The sequence below is a fragment of the Gossypium raimondii genome, chromosome 11 (genome assembly GCF_025698545.1).
Source record: "Gossypium raimondii isolate GPD5lz chromosome 11, ASM2569854v1, whole genome shotgun sequence".
Lineage (NCBI taxonomy): Eukaryota > Viridiplantae > Streptophyta > Magnoliopsida > Malvales > Malvaceae > Gossypium > Gossypium raimondii.
In genome coordinates this window covers 51,627,962-51,645,149 of record NC_068575.1, presented here as the reverse complement: position 1 = coordinate 51,645,149, position 17,188 = coordinate 51,627,962, and the positions used below count along the sequence as shown (strand labels likewise).

The 17,188-nt window shown below is 30.8% G+C and overlaps 1 long non-coding RNA gene across 4 annotated transcripts; it reads right to left on the bottom strand.

The window, feature by feature from the left end:
- Window positions 1-443: 443 nt before the first annotated feature.
- Window positions 444-9,323, bottom strand: LOC105803140 (uncharacterized). Of its 4 annotated transcripts, XR_008191214.1 has the most exons (5): window positions 9,076-9,323; window positions 4,352-8,243; window positions 3,940-4,054; window positions 2,548-2,726; window positions 486-974 (listed from the first exon to the last, which is right to left on the bottom strand). It is a non-coding gene; the product is annotated as an uncharacterized LOC105803140 (long non-coding RNA). The 4 variants fall into 4 exon arrangements; XR_008191213.1 differs by having other exon boundaries at window positions 444-974; window positions 3,940-8,243; XR_008191212.1 differs by having other exon boundaries at window positions 444-974; window positions 2,548-4,054.
- Between the last annotated feature and the right edge of the window lie 7,865 nt (window positions 9,324-17,188).

Genomic DNA, 17,188 nt, shown 5'->3' with positions numbered 1-17,188 from the left:
TGGGTGATCCTACATGAACCATTATACGTAACCCTAAATTTGGATGTCTGTGAGTATTAAATATTAATATTTGCAGAGCAGCAGCCTGTATCTGAATTAATTAACTGATAATAATGCAGGTTCTGTCCATCTTTTTCCAGAGAGATGATACAAAAGTTAGGTCCAATAGGAGAGCCACGAAAGCAACGTCTTGATAAATAATAATACCTTTGACTAACCTATATTAAAGAGAGAGTTTCCAATTTGAACATCATTTACATCCACGACTAGGATGGCTCAATTCATTCTCACATTTAGGATTTAATTAGTTAATTTATCTACTAAATAAACCCAATTTTTGTATTCAATTATTTTTAATCAATCTCTATTTGAATCGTAGATTTTTCTACTATAAAAATTAGACATTAAATTAAATTACAGAGTACTTGAATTGCAAGCTTGACTAAATAATAACCAGACCACACCATTATTATTTCCACCTCAGCTAGCCATCACACTTAGAAAACCTATTAAATACTGATGTGAAATCAATTTCCAATGAATTATTTCTCTCTTTTTTTTTTCGAATAATATAATACGAAACTTAAGTAGGCTTTTGGTAAAGAAGCTGTGTAAAGACATGTTGCAAGCGTGACGAGTGAAAAGGTCTGCGAAGTTGAGTGGTGTGTGAAATTGTGCAGTTGGTGTGTTGGTGGTCCGCTACTTACATGACCAAAAGATGAAGAGGGAAACAAATGTCAACGGTTATGAAAAAGATGCTCCCTAAAACCTTCAAAGTTTGGATCAACATTTTTCCTTGAAGGCCTTTTATCAATTTCTGTGCACGTCCCCATATCCAACAGCTTTTGGCTGGCTGCTCAACATTCATGCTGGCCTCTTCTCCTTGCTATGACTGAATCACAAACTAATCCAATCCATTTGCTTTGCTTCAACATAAAATTTTGAATTTGATCTCATCGATTATCGAATTGACCCTATCAAGCAAATCAAATTTGAATAATCATATATTTGTTACAAGTAACTCGAGAACTTAAATCAGGTTTTTTATATTATTTCAATTATCATATAAAAATTTCGATTCAAATAATTGAGTTAGTTTAAATAAAATCAAACGTGATAATAAAAGCAATTTTTTTTACCAAATGTTGAATCTAATCAAGGACTCATCTCAAATCTAATTTGAAGTTCAAAAATGAAATTCAAGAACTTAAATTTAAGTGCTTGATCCCAACTCAATTTCTTTCCCTGCATCTGCATGTTTGAGATCTTGCTTTTACACTGGCTCGGTCTACACACAGATTATTAGTACTACAAATAGGTAAAAGCACCAAAGTGAGGTTAAAGAGAGAAGCTCAACTTTTGCTTAGTAACAAATGGTTTGAGTCAATTGCTAGGGAATCAATAGAATCCATTACCTACTCTTTAACAACTTTAACCAGTTATTAAGGAAAAAACAAAGATTCTGACAATCCATGTTAAAATATTCAACCAAAGAGAGAAAGAAAAGCCGAGAGGAGCCTTGGGATTAATGAAAGTGGAAATTCAGTGCTTATGGGTATTATCCCCAAGCTTTTAGAAAGTATATGTGATAGTTGCAGGGTTAAGGTACAATATACATCCCATTTGCCTACTTAAAAAGACTGCCTCTTTTTTTCTTTTTATTTAAAATCTCACTCTGCTACACAATCAGACAAACCAAAAGCTTCTCTTCTATTCCCCTTTCCTCTCTCAAATACCACTCTGCTTATGTCACCTTCCATAAGGGAATCTCATCTCAACAAACCTTACTTTCACCCTTCCAGTCCTAATAATTACCAAACCCTTCTCTTTTTTATTTTTATTATGCTTTTCTTTTCTTTTCTTTTAACCTCTGCTGCAAAATCCCCTCTTTTTCCACGCCCCCCTCGATATTAACATTTGCACTACAATGAATACATGAAATAGATACTTGCATGGTTTCTTCATTCTAAATAATAATAATAACAATAATAGCATCTTTATCCACTGCTGCTTAAGGCATTAACTGTAAAATCCCATTTTCATCAATTCTTTTTTATTTTCATCCATAAAAACTTTATAGAATTTAGCTAATAGAAGCTTAGCAAAAGACTGTCATAAGAGAGGCAGCTAAATCAAAGACACTAATGTATAGTCATTTCTAATCCCCAGCATTATAGCAATCTCCATGCTCATTCTAAAAGACAAAATAATGCAGATTGGTTTTATTGCATGTGTTGGTAGTTTACCACTTATAGGAAGACTGCTCTACCTCTACTTCCTTCTCCTCAATGCAATTCAGGGATGAATTGAGTACATATTCATCTCAAGCTAATTAACAGAACCCACATTGTGCTTACCATTTTCATCTAGTTTATGCACGAGAGTTTCTTCCTAAAATTGTTGTTTATGCAACCTATACAGTCTTAATGGAACATTCAGATAAGGAAACAGAAGAGTTTTGTAATTTAAATCATACAGCATCTAAGCATAACTGAGATATGCTGCACTAATGATGATTCATATTCTATAAAATTGTTGATGACTCACATGTAAAAGTACTGATTGTGACAGAAAGCTTCTGAAATGAGTATGCACCAATCTACAATCTCGAGATCATCATGGGACCAATTCCATAAAGAAAAATGTGTCAAAATGTCTCGCCCAACACACAGTTTTGGTGCCTTAAAATCCAGCCTCCAAATATTTAACCTAACATTTTTTAATACCTGCAATATAAAAGTGTTAGACTAAGAATGCAATGTTTATAAATCTAATATATTATGGGGTTGGATGCATCAGATTTCAGCAAAATTTGCTAAATTTGGATCACCAATTTTCTCATAGCAAAATTCCAAAATCTTCAAAATGTATGCACTAAAATGTCATTGGACCAGCCTGGAAGAATTTTACAGTCAACCTGCATAATGTTGATCTGTGCCATTGTAGAACATGCTAAAGCAATGAGGCACTCACTCCTGCTAGGGAAATAATGATGGAAAAGAATAAAGAACAAAATGAAAAGAAGTGCAGCTATAAGGAAAGATAAAGACTACTCTTTTTTTTTTTCTTTGGCGGGGGGGGTGAGGGTTCAAAATAAATTGGATTTGTTCTGCCCAGCTGTAAGAAAGGAAAGACAGCCCAAATAATAACCAGTAGAGCCTAAATTCTGATGTGTATGCATGGAAATAAACATTAACATGATTAGGCACAATGGTCCAAGAATAACATTATTTGAAATAATCTATCTAGAGCAGTACAAAGTAGAACCAAATGGTGACCACTTCTTTGTCAAAAAGAAACACGCAATTTACAGGGTTTTCAACACTTTCCTCATAACTGAAGAAGCTAGTCAACAGAGATTATAACTGCTGGAAGAATGGAAACAATTAACCTAGCAAGCATCTATGTTGTTTTAACCTTGAAAACAATTTTCTAACCCTTTATGCAACTCCAATTATGCCCATCACAGTAAACCACAGTGATGGACTGATTTGATTTAGTAACCAACTGCAGTTCAGGATGATTGCATTTATTCCTCCAATCAGTTCAAACCACCCAACCATCCACCCCACCCACAGATGAAAAGTGAAGTTAAATGAAACATTTGTTAGACCCGAAATTGAGGAGAAAGGTTTTTCTTATAAGAATCTCATTGAAGATGACATCTCAAATCTCAGAAACCATAAAATGATAACTACTGATATTCTGTTCTGAAAGAAACGGTTCTTCAAGGTTAAAGCATCCCCAGGCAAGCAAATGACTCTTTCCCATTTAGAATGGCATCTATTGCTGCAAATAGATTATCAAAACACCATAGAACACTTGATAGTGTTTGTTCCAAAAACCATGAATATGAATAACATAGTGACGCCAAAAACCATTACATACATTAGAAAAGAATAATTACATCAGAAAACAAGAAAAGAAATCAACATGTACCAATCTTCTTCCTTGTTCTGCTTATCTATCTCATAGATTTACGTGTAAGGACTTCTGCATCCATTGGTGAAAGCAAGTGCAGTATTAGAGCTTCCCAAGTTAAGAGGAAGTTGTGCTGGAAATTGACAACGCGCAAATGGATTACCATTCCTTAATAAAAAAGTAAGAACAACAAAAGAACTAGAAAGGTAGAAAAATGAATGCAACCAATAGGTAACCTGTAATCCATTCATCATGCTATTGTTTTAAGTTCCTTCATGCAGAACTCAATCTTCTCATATTTAGTTTTTTCACAAGTGTTAAAACAGGACAGAAGCCTCACTTAGATAAGCACCAATTCAAAATAGCATTAACAAAAATCCCAAGCACATGCTAAAAGTGTAAATATTCTTTAGAGGGGATTGCAACTCACCACAATGGCAAGAAATATATCCAAAAAGATGCCTGGTTCAAGGATCCCGTCAATTTTTGTCACTGGATCATCTTGTAAATGAAAATGTTTCAGTCATTAAAGTTTTGTTTTGCTCATTTGTCAGCAGACCACATCAAACAATTTCTTCATTAGACAAAACTGGTTGATTTTTATCAGAACCATTAACATGGTCATGAACTAAAGAAACTAGCTCATGAAGAGCCTGAAGACCATAGGATGCCAGTTCATGCAAAAGAAAGTTATGATGCTGTTCCTTTCCTTTCAACTCCTTTCTCCAACTAGCCTGATCCAAGTAATGGTTTACATGATCTGATAAAAAGGTTTTGAAGTTTAATTCACAAAGAATGGCTGCAGAACATATCAACACCTTTCATTTCCTATCAATTAAAATAAATCAGTAGCTTTCATTTCCTTATCAATTAAAAGAAAATATAAAAGCTAAAATGACCAAATACATTGTATGATAGGTTTCTCAGCACGTTTGTCGTTTCTTGCTTTGGTGAAAGCATGTTTATCAGAAATTGACTGTTTTTACAAGGCATCTCTGCTAGATTCCTCTCCTCTATCAACATAGCAGTAGAACCCTTGAGAAGTACTTTGTACTGTCCTAGTTTCAAAAATGGAATACTTGACACAGTTGTTGATGGACTTGGGAAAATTAAAAAAGAAAATAACAACTGAACAAGCACAGATTGCAGTACATTTCAATAAAAGAAAAGAATAAGCTGTAAAACATAAGAACAATGCTGTTTAATGCATTAGCCAATATGCCTAATGCATCATCTATCATGGTTTTTAACACTGAGGTTGACTCCTGAGCATGTAAGGCGGCAGGTAGGTCTTGGTTTCTGACATTCAGCTGGTACATAAATAATAAGATGCAACATGCGAATCAACTCTGCTATTAGTGGTGGACTAAGAGCTTGAACAATAACATATTGGCAAGAAATATATATAATGGTTGGTGAGTTTGCAGAATAAACCAAACAGGCAGCTTGGAACACTGCTAGCTACATTTAAGTTTTTACGGTGAAGTTACTAGTCAAACTTTACTGAACGAAATCATCAAAAAAAGGACATTACCAAGTTCCCCAAATCTTTTGAAAAGTATAAAATTCACCTTCAAATAATTTTTCTTTATCACTATGTATTAGGAACAGATGCCCTCAGTCCCTCATAGTATATGCTTCGCTTGTTAAAACTCACAGAATAGATGCAAGGATCAAACAAGGAAGACAAGGAACGTTGAAACCACAAACATGTTTCTTTATTTACAATTATATGCAAGTAAAGCAAACAACCAACACGGCCATCACAAGTAACCAAAAGAGAGGAAAAAGAAAACAACCACCTCAGCTAAGGTTTATGTATCTGTTGTACTTCTTATGAAGCAACCTTAGAAATTATGAGTATGACAATGAAATTTTAACCAGTAGCACATGGTCAAGATTCTTTTTTCTGTCATCCTATATATGCTTGTGTTAAAAGGAATTGAAATTGTCACATCAACTTATGCCTTGCACACAAGAATTATGAATTATCAATTGTCATCCACTTTTATGCCAATGATATTGCTTAAATTAAATTGAATTGAGTCTAGTCAAAGCCAAACATAAGCATTCATGTTGTGGCTTGCAACCCCTTGGAGATAACATGATCAGACATAAGAAGAAGATTGTTTCTGATCAAATATCATGTTAGTTGAAAGAAATTAATAAGATCACTGGATAATCATACAGAGAAGTGAAGAGACAATGAAGGGTAACTAACTTAAGGGATAAAAGACCACGGACGTGAGACACCTGAATTTTGCATCCAAAACCAAAAAATATTTCCAATGTCACAGAGAAAACAGTTGTCGGACACTTTCTACCAAAACAGTTCCCCTCCCACACCCCCCTCAAAAGAAAAAATTACAGTTATCCTATATCAAAGCTGAGAATGCATTGCTGGGTAATATGAGTTTATGAGGGGGGGTGGGGGCAAACAACAACAACAACAACAAACCTTGTTTCCTTTCAAAGACTATACATTGAAGATTCTGATGAGGGTCAGAGTGAGTGCTTGATCTAGCTTGCGCATTGCTCATCCGCAAATTAATAGAAGGATATTTTATCCAAAATTGCAGGCTCTGCATATCAAGCAATTGCAGTCAGAATTTCCCCGCGTACCTTGTCCTTCTTTAGAAGCTACCTAATAAACATCAGAGATGGAAGGAAATATGTGGACCAATAGAATGCGCCTCCCTTGGAGTTTCCAGTTTAACCCTCTCTTCGTTCTCATCTTTTATAATTGGATAAAGAATCAAAAGTATAAAAATTCAACCATCATATTAATGCTTTAAAAGAAAGAAAAAAAATGAAGGATGAATAGTACCAAGTAAAAATCTATCATATTAATGAAAACTTGAAAACATACAGTTGCAAAAAATAACTACAGAGATTTCAGCAATTATAAAACATAGGTAGATAAAGATTTATTGTGGAGCAGCATCTAGAAAAGGTGATCCACATCACTTTGTGTTAGATTCTTGGTTGATGCTCTTCTGAATTAGAATTAAAGCTGCAAAAAAGTGTCAGCGTTTTAGCTGTGCTATTTACAAAAGTCAATAAAAGAGGGAAATGCTTATGGGACCTATAAATAATACATTACAAAATGATCATGGTTCTGTCATCCATAAGAGAAAATACATCATAACCCTCTATGTATATAGAATGTAAGAATTACCCTCATAGCTTTTATGATCACTATGAAACACCAATGCAGTTTTAGACAACATACCCTATGTTAAAACAATTGAAGGAGCAAATATATATACATGTAACAACTTAAATAACAACTAAAGGAGGATTAAAATGAAAGAACGATAACTTATATGGGATGAAATGTGATTGCAACTAATGGAGGGTACATATGTAATAACTTAAATAACAAATAATGAAGGACTAAAATGAAAGAACGATAACTTATAGGGGATGAAATATGATTGCAACCAAATATGGATGCCAAAAAGATAATGTTACCAAGAAAGCCAACAAGGAAAGTAGTTGAAATACATACATTTACTTGATTGGTTGCTTACACACTACACTTGAGAAACGAGAGATGCGTGGCCTATTTATAGGCTTCATAAGTCTGTTTTGCAATAGATATTTTATTTATTTTAATTATAGGAAAATCTAGAAATAAGAAATGATAGACCTTGTGAGAAATATCTAGAAAGAGAGAGAGAAACCAGTGACCTTCCCCCCCCCCAATGACTTTTCTCTTTCATTATCACCCTTAAGGTCATTCCAAGTCATTTGCAAAATTCTTCAAGCTTGTGTTCATTGAGTCCTTTGGTAAACAGATTGGCAACTTTGTTTCTGTCTGAATGCACTTCATCTAAATTTCACTGCTAAGTACTTTCATGCGAATATTGAGAGTTTATCGCTACATACTTCGTCTGTGCATGAAAGACTGAATTCTCGGCCAACCAAATTGTTGACTGGTTGCCACGATACATCTTTTACTGCATGGTCAACAGGTTGATTTAGATATTTCAAGAGTTGTACTAAGCAGCTACATTTTTGAGTTGTTGCTGTTGCTGCTGCTCTGTATTCGGGCTATTGTGCTTGATAGCAACACTGTAATTTATCTCGTACTGCACCAAAAGACGATACTGGACCTCAGATCTTGTGGTTGATAGTCTTGTGTCATGATTGCCAAGCAAAACCTGCATCATAATGTCCTACTAATTCACACGACACCTTGCTCTCAAAGTATAACCATAATCAAGTGTGCCTTTGACACACCTCATTATTTGAGGCCAAACAAAATTGCTATCTTTGACATACACAAACAACCGGTGGAGAGTCCGACGTATCTCACCCTGACAACCAAAGAAACCTCACTTAGAAGCAGTACGTCAAATAATGAGGTATGTCAGAAGCACACTTGAATATGGTCCATACTATGATACCACTTGTTAAAACAATTGAAAGAGCATTTGATAAAAATAATAATAACTTAGCTAACAACTAAGGGAGAACTAAAATGAAGAATGTGAACTTATATGGGATGAAATATAATTGTAACTAAATATAGATGCCAAAAAGATAATATTACCAAGAGAGTGAACAAGGAAAGTAATTGAAATACATAAACTTAATTACTTGATTGGCTGCTTCCAAACTACACTTATGAAATGAGAGGTGTATACAATAGATTTTTTATCATTTTAATTATAGGATAAATTTAGAAATGATAGAACTTGTGAGAAATATCTAGAAAGAGACAGAAACGAGTCGGTGACACCTTTAACATCCTACATCATGAATGATCCTACACGCTCCTAAATCACCATTCATAAACAAGAAAAATAATACAATAAGCACTTCAACTTAATCAAATAAATTGCACAACGCCATTAACAACAACTGAATCCCAAAAGCCAAGTTTCAAATATGGCAATCAAGATTATTCATGAGCTCTTTTTTATTAATAAAAACTATGAATTGACTAATCATAGATGTATATGCGACAAACGCGAAATGATAGCCATTTTGGAGTTCAAACTCACTTGCATAATTTTGAGGCTTAGAATAGACATTCTTTTAACTCGGAAGAGAAACTTAACAAAACAATTCCAGACTTTTCTAAAAGAAAAACATTAAATTATTATAATAAAAAAAAAAGGAGAAGGAAAGACTGAAAGAGAAAACCTCCAAAAGTCAAGGCCGCCGTTAGAAGGATTCCACTTGGAGGCAACTTTTCCAGTTTCCATTCCTCAACACATCCAATCCAAAAACGAAAAGAAATCAGTAAGTGGAAGTAAATGCCACTGCATAATTAGCAGAAACTAGAAGAAGAAGAAGAAGAAGAAACCAAACATAGCCAAGAACAAAACAAGCTTTTTAACCCTTAAGTTTCGGGTTAGCTGTTGGAGCACTGACTGCTGACTGAGTCAAAAGCTTCCATCAGGGTCTTACTAGATTCGCTTGTAATTGCTCAGTTTATTTGGGCTTGTTGGGCCTTTCAATGGGCTATTCATTTGCCCAAAGGAGACCTCAATGGTCCCACTCCGAACCGGATCACGACTCACGACTTTGTAGTATTTTTTCATAATAAGATTTATTTATATTTACAGATATGGATAACTTTTTAAAAAAAATTATTGTTTTGGTTAATAATTAAATAAACCAGATCCAAGTATAATTTTTTTCTGGTATTTATTTCAATTTCCACCAGCACATACGTTTCTTTGTTGTGTTGGTGAATACAGCAAGTGAAAGCACAAGTGTTTTTTCTTGTAGTTTATGGCTGCTTCGAGTGTGGTTCACATTGGTTACGGTCGACGTTTGACGTCAGTTGCTTAGAACTGAATCCCAACTTTATGATATTCAATATGTTATTATATTGAGGTTTTTATACCAGTAAGTAAAACATTGGAGATCACTCGAGAATCAAAAATTAATGATGAAGTATGCAATAATTATGCCCTGCGCATGAAACAAACAAGTATTTTTCAATTTCACCCTTTTATTCAACTGCTACGACAAAAGACGCTGAGAAAATGCCACGGATTGCAGGTGCATTGTATAGCCTTTATATATATAGTCTACTGGGAAGTTGAGCCTACTGAGCAAGGCAGGGCAACATGATGCCTCCATTTCTCTTTCCTTTTCTTTTTTTAAATGATGGGTGAATTTTTAATCTCATTTTCCCCAACAAACAAAAACAAAAAAGCTAATCCAAATTAAGTATTTCAACTTAAATTCCAGCGCCACGTATTTGGTTTACTTGCTACGGAAGTCATTCCATTCATGTTAGGTGTCATCTATTGATCCTTCTATTACTTTAACACCCCCCACATTTCTATATACCTTTCACTGGCATCTAAAACCTCAGCATGTTTGAGTTGGTAATTGGTATTTGAGATTTTGGCATCTATCATTGCAAAATGTAGCGTGTAATATTTTTAAACATTTCATCGAAAATATTAATAAGTTCACGTGTTAATATATATAACATATAATAAATAATAAAATATATAATTTAAAATTAATTAATAATAATACATGTAAAATATCTATGGATTAAAATAAAAATTAAATATATATACAATTGATAGAAGTAATAAAGTATACATAATAAAAATAAAATGTACAAAATATTTTAAGATAGAGTTTTGATTAAGTGGTGTTACTAAAGTTGTATTAATGCAAATAAAGTGTCATAGCTTCAAATTACATCATATGCAAGTTAGTTATTTATTTTAAATAAAAGGTGAAAATGTTCTCCAAGAATGTCACTTAGACATTTTCGTAATTTTTCTAATTGAGTTTGTGTTCATTGACTCACCATGAGTTTATATAATAATATAGAAATACAATTGATGGAAGTAATAAAATATGCAAGATAAACTTAGAGTGTATAAAATAAATTAAAATAAAACTTTTATTAAGTGGTCAAATTAAGTTTTTATCAACATAAATTGTATGGATTTAAATCCGTCACATCTAAATTGTTTATTTTTTAATAAAAAGACTAAAATGATATAAATTATTTTAAATACAAAAGATATTTTCGTAACATTCCTAACCAATCTAGTGCCCTATTGATTCGTAACACCAACTCAATTAAAGGCTTAAATGGTAGCTTAGATTGTACAAACAAACTCAAAATTTTTATATTAGATTGAGATAAAGATATACATTAAATTATGATTTTAAAAATAAAATTTATTTATTATTTTTAAATGCAATAACATTAAAAATATAAACAATTTTAAAAAATACAAAGAATGAAGGAGATCGGAGTCTTAGCACCCCTCCTTGCATGCAAACATTATTATTTTCATCCTAAGTTATTAGTTTATGACGCACCCACAATGTGAGTAAAAAATTATATAAAAAAACAAATGAAGCTTAAGTGTTTCAAGTTTAAATCTTATCATATAACTATTTTTTTCTATATTTATGACGGGGCTTTTTTATAATAATTAAGTTACATGAGGTGTTGGGGGAACTATGGTGGTGGATTACAAAGTGCTTGATGTGGAGAGCCATTAATGATGGAGGTTTAAGGTGATGATTTTAGTAGAGTGATGGCTAGTAGTTTTATTTGTATCCCCATTGATATTAGAAAATGGGATATTTATAGGAGGGAGTTTGAAGAGGATCTCTCATATCATGAATGTTTTTTTAATACAATTCAATTTAGCTTTAGGTTAGGGTATGGCCTAGATGTAGTCTAACGTGAGTTTGGGAAGCTTAGAAACTCAGAAACATTAATAAATTTGTATCATATGTGACGGTTATCTTTGAAAGCATCTAGTGGATTTGACTTGTACAATACTTTTGCAAAAGTTGGATAGGGAGGATGCCCTGTTCTTAAAAAACCAAAAGGTTAGTGGGGAGGTTGGCACTATTACTACACCAAGCAGAACAACACTGACTCCTACTCCAACGATTACTTCCCTAATTACTTTTATGCCAGTTGTTGCAACTCATTATGTTCTGATTATGCTGTCTACTGATACTCCGCCTTCAACACTACCTACTTATCAGTCACTGACCTTGGTGACCGTCCTTGCACCAATCAACTTGAATGCATTACCAGGAATACGCATCTAGAGGCCTTTCTCATGTTGGCTTATCTCCTCTCTATCGCCCAAACTTTTTTAGATTTTTAGTTTCATCAATGTCTTATTGATTGTATATATTTGTCATATTGCACGTCTCTCTAGAAGAGTATTGGGTATTTCTCTATTAGTTGCAACCGTAGTTAAAGGGTGGCACTATTCACAACAACATCGTGTGGCATTATCTTGTTGAACGTTGGTCCGTTTACAATGTTTCAATTTCTTTTAGGGTGGGAAATTTTGTTTTCATACAAAATATTGCTAGAGTTACCATCAGCAGTTGTCCAAATATGATGTTATATGTTAATGGTTGGTAGACCACCTGAAATTTTATCATTGTTGTGACATTGTACTCTCTTTATTCAATAATAACTTGTAATGTGATTGACCATTTTATTTCTATGAGTTAATTTATTGAACCTATATATGGGGCTAACTTTCTTCAATTATCATTTATCCATTTTCATTTGCTGAAAAACATCTCTTGCAACAATTCTACTTCATTACATAAAGCATGTTAATATCATACTTAAATCTGATTAAATTAATGCTTATTTTTAATCTTTTCTTTTAAAAATGAAATTATCAAATCAAATGTTAACTTCATTCAAATTTCAAAATCAAGCGGAACAACTTCTTTAAACAAAGTTTAGGTGGGCCGAAGTGCATGGTCCACCAATTTGAATCTTTTAACCCTCAAGTTCCTGTCTACGATATTAAATTACTTATCAATGACTTCCCAAATTAGCAAATTAGTCGCTAGATCTGGTGGTACCACTTCCATAGTATTGTCAAATGGCAAGTGACAGTAAAATTGAACAAAAAGAAAATGTCAATAAATAGGAACAAATATAAAATTATGTTATTGTCGTCAACTATGAAAAAAATAATAAAAATGAAAAAAAATGTCAATAAAGAGGAACAAGAGAGAAGATGTCAATAAAGGCATAATTAAATTGTTGATAAAATTAAAGAGCTAATGCTTAAAGGTAGGCCAATTCAAAAATTGAATCTTTCAAGCTACCCTATTTACAATTTGCGCGAGTAATGTTATTAATCGACCAGGCAAAAAACTAAGAAAAAAAGGTCAGCAAATGTGAAAATTGAAAAAGCTTAAAACCAGTTTTAGGCCGCGACTCCCGCGCCATTTCATGTTCCCAAAATCATAGGCGTGGGCTCCACTTTCACGCGCTTTGCATTGTAGGTGGACCTCATCACTGATCTCTCCACTTTTAAATAATATTTTTTATTCAAAATTTCCCCTCATTACCATTTCCACTCGCGCAGATTGGAATGTTTGACACTTAACTCACTCCACGTCAATCCATCATTTGACACATAGGTTTGGTTTTCCTTTATTTTTAAGTAATCTAGAATATTTGCTGTTTTATCGTATTTTGATTTCGTTGAAATGTAATTTTTTAAAATATAATTATCAGAAAATTTATTTTACAATATTTAATATATATTAAAAAATATTGATTAAAATATAAAGAAAGTAATATTATCTGGTTTGGTTCACTAAATACTAATAATTTACGATTTTACTTTTATTAAATAAAAATAATATATATTTATTTATAAAATTATTCTTAACAAATATTTGGATTAAATATCTAATAATAAAATTTAATTGATAAATTTTAAATTATTTTAATTTATAATTTTAATTGAAAGCAAAATTGTTTTAAATTTGTCTTGCATGTATTTTGTAAACATAATAATGCATATATAAAATCATGGATATATAAAATTTGTTTTGAAATAAATTTAAAAAACTTGAAATCACGTTTTGGTTAACTAAAGGCTAACTCATAGGCAGTTTAATCCACAAATTCTACACAACTTAAATGGAGCAATTCTACACATGTTTTACAAAAAAACTTATTTCATGTTAGATCAAATTTGTAGATGCAAAAAAAAAATCAGAGAAAAACTTACTTACGAAGAATCTATTGAAATAATGAGAAAAATCAAGTAATAGAAAGGAGGCAATAGCTTTTTTTTTTTTTACGTTTATTCTTGGACCAATACCTTGAACTAATATAAATTAGGGTTTAATATTGTCTTAATTTTTTTAACTTTCCAATCTACATGAGAGAAGTTTTTCACATTTTATCATGGGAATTACATTGTCATGTTCATGAGAAAGTAACTTGTAAAGAAAAATTAGATTCCAATGAAGATAAATAAAATTTGACATATCAAATATTAAAATTACTTTCTAACTGATTAAATTCACATGAAAGTAATTACTTTCCATCATATTAAACACTACTTTAAGTTTGAATATTTTATTTTGTTAAAGAAGCAAATACTCATATTAAATGATGATAATTTTTCTATATGATTTAATGAATATTTGACACGTGGTCAATATGATATCATCTTCCTATCACCCAAAAAATTATAAAAATCTAAAACTAATATGTTTTTATTTTTAATAAATTAACTATGGTTTTTACGTGGTCAAGTAATATTTTCAAGTTTTATTTATTGATTTGTTTTCATAAAAAATATTTTTTATAAAGCATTATAAGATATTGTTTTATGCCAAAAATATTATGAGCTTCCTAAAAGAATTTGTCTAAGTAATGGAGATAAAAGACATATACTAGGCTATTAGACTAAAATATTTGAATATTAAATTACATATTAAAATAAATTGAAATATTAAATAATATATTAATCATTTTAAAACTTCATCAAATCCATAGCCCAGCTTGTCGTTATCTCATGAAAACATTATTGTATAACATATTTGTTTTCCAAAATCTAATTTTGATTGACCCAAAATTTATTTACTTTCTAAAAAATATCTCTTTTTTTGGTAAACTATAAGAAGCAAAGCGAAATTACTAGCAATCGTTCTGGAAGTAGCCAAATTTGATAGTGATCATGCAGCAGGTGTAGAATTTCATCTGATGGTGTAGTAAAGATATGCAAGCTACAGTATATTTGTTGTTCCAGTCAGTCTATCCGCTACTCAATTTCTCTCCCGGTAAACATGTATCAATTTAATCTCTTAGTTATGTCGAAATAAGTTAAAAAAATTATATATTTTAAAGTATAAATAATTTTATGGGATCAATTCTTTTAAAAACGATTTATCTTCTCTTAAAATTAAGACAATATTGATTACCTTTGAATAAAATCAATCGCATCCGTTTCATAAATAAAAAATAGAAATTGCTTACTTGTTTAATCATTTCATTTTTTAAGAAAAAACTTTAATGCTAAAAACTCTTAAATAATTATAAAATTAATTAAGCTTTTAATTGAAATTTATATTTTACTAACATCTTAATAGAAAATTAGCAATAAATGTAACTCCTGAAATATAATTTTTAAAATTCCTAATCACTTGTTAAGTGGTGATGTGAAAAACAAAGACACAATAGATGGCATAACATTTGATGTGAAAATTTGATGACTTTTCAATTGTTTTACAATGAATTAATTAGTTTTTTTCTTATAATTTATGATGATTTTAGTATTTTAATCTCGAAATTACTAAAATGTTATAAAAACAATAAAAGTAACAACATAATATGAAAATATAAAATATAGAGAATTATTAAAATGATAAAAATGATTGAAAATAAAAATTTAATATTTTTCATAAAAACTATAAAATTTAAGAAAAATTAAATTTTATAAAACATTAAAATTACTCTTTCTTTTCCTTCACACCTCACATCATAGTCCATCCTTAATAACTTCTCATGATCATATTCCCAAAATTAAAATTATTATACATCACTCACCTCATGTCAATAAACACTAAATTTATTATTATTGAAATTTTTACTGGACATCTTATTTAAATCCAAACATCATCATACTTCAAACTCCCCATTTATTTATTACCAAAATTAGAGACACCAAACCTTCAAGATAACAAATTTTTTCCACGGCTGTTTATGTTTTTAATATTTTATAATTTTCTAATATTTTAACACAATTTTAATATTGTGTATGTATTTTCTATAATCTTTTAATTTTTATGACATTTTAATAAAATTTTAGCATTTAATATTTTAAATTATTCTATAAATTTTATACTTATATATTTATATGCTTTTAATTTTTAAAATACTTTAATAATTTTTATATTTAAATGTTAAAAACCCTCCTAAAATAATAAAAAATAAATTAGGTCATTATAAGATAATTTAAAAATCAATGAAGCTGCCACATTAGCATTTTTCATGTCAAAATCGGTCATTTTATCCACATTAATTGTCAGCTTGCCACGTCACCAATTAATGACCTATAAGAGATTTTGGCAAAAAATTATATTTCAAGAATTTAATTGATTGTTAACTTTTAAACTAAATATTAATTTAATTTATTTTTATTAACAGCCTAATTAAAATTTTAATTATTTTGTAAATTTTTAACATTTAAGTAGAAAAATTAAACCATGTAAATTATCTTATATAAAATTATTTAAATTTAAAAACCATAAACTTTTTTCAAGATGATAAACATATTTCAATATTTGTTTTATGAAACAAATTAATCTATTATTAATGCCACTATATAATAATTACTCAATTATTATTATTATTTGGACAGAATTTGTTCCATTATTACTAGAATTATAAAAAAAAAACACACACACACATTAGGAAACAATAAGGAAAAACATCATATATCTTTTGCCGGAGGGCAACACGCGAATGTTCCATTGTGAAAAAGTACAAATTCGTGACAAATTGTTTAAAATCCTAATTGGGCGATCATCACGGGACTGGCGGGAGATTATAATTCTAATATATGCAAATCACGTATCTAATTTTAAAAAAATGCGTGTGTATGACTGGGGGGAAGACATTCATGCCTGCTTTGTCTCCAACTCTGATTTAAAGAGGAGTTTAAATTCTATTATTTTAATTTTCAATAAATGTAATGATAAACAAATTATTGTATTTATGTAATGCATATTAGATTAGCACCAGCCAAGGCGATTTTCCTTTCTTAAAATTTATTTAGTCACATGCAAACTTTTGTTGACCCATTAGTTTCCTTTTAAACATTTTTCTTAATGAAATTCCACAACATATATATCACAATTTAAATACTACTAATTCTGTTCTTTTAATTCCACAATTTCTTAATTTTCAAGGTTTGAATGAAGTAGCAGAATAAATCAATTATCTATATACAGTTGCATATAAACTATCCTA